This window comes from Octopus bimaculoides, chromosome 19, assembly GCF_001194135.2.
Source record: "Octopus bimaculoides isolate UCB-OBI-ISO-001 chromosome 19, ASM119413v2, whole genome shotgun sequence".
NCBI lineage: Eukaryota > Metazoa > Mollusca > Cephalopoda > Octopoda > Octopodidae > Octopus > Octopus bimaculoides.
In genome coordinates this window covers 10,274,947-10,276,036 of record NC_068999.1, presented here as the reverse complement: position 1 = coordinate 10,276,036, position 1,090 = coordinate 10,274,947, and positions in this window count along the sequence as shown.

Here is a 1,090-nt window from a genome sequence, read left to right as displayed (position 1 = left end):
CCACGCTGAATCTCCCCGAGAACTACATTAAGGGTACACGTGTCTGTGGAGTGCTCAGCCACTTGCACGTTAATTTCACGAGCAGGCTGTTCCGTTGATCGTATCAGCTGGGGCCCTCGTCGTCGCAACTGACTGAGTCTTATCAATCTATATGCACACTATATATATATATAAGAGCGTGAATATTTTGTATCGTGTAACTCTTGGTATGTTTGTGTATGGATAACTCTAAATACTATGAAATGAACTCACATGTAGCAGGCGTTGTCGTTATTGTTGTTGTTATTACTTATAGAGAAGAGGTTAAATAATTAATAGGTGTAGTGACCTTCATCAAAGGGTATGAAAGGATGTTATCTCCTCTCCCTGCTCCCCCGACCTTCATTTCCATGATAAGCCAGCTACTATCTTGCGTTTCTCCATTCATGACGACATTCATGTCGTTGGGAGCAAGTAAATGGACCGTCTCCCATTGGGAAACGAAACTGGGTCGTCTAATTTGTTTATACAAAACCAACGAAATATACCACTGGACCATTATGAATGGACGTAGGGATCCAAGATTTAAAATAAAAGGAAAACATATAAAGGGAAGCACTTCACATATATGTTATGGATGAGGGTAGGGAGTGAAATATAAAATTAGGAAATATAAAATTGGGAATATACTTGCAATTATTAGGGAAAACCTCCCGCTAGGAGTGCATTGTGTTTAAAAGATAAACCCAAGGGAAAAAATCTTCATCAAACTTACAAGCTGGAGCTTTTACAAAATATATAGAAAATGAAAAAACGACAAACACATGGCAAGATTAGTAGTAGTAGTAGTAGTAGTAGTAGTAGTAGTAGTAGTAGTAGTAGTAGTAATAGTAGTAGATATGTGTGTATTCGCCATAATAGATCGCTAACCACTACACACAATTTTTTTTTCTGCTTGTTTCTCTCATTGTTTCTTTCGGTGTTCCTTTCTGTGGAAGAGCGTAGGCTCGAAACGTTAAAGACTTTTTCAATTCCCGAGCGTTAAACTAATACATCTGTTTGTTTTCTACACTACTTGTCTTATACATATATATAAATATATATATATATA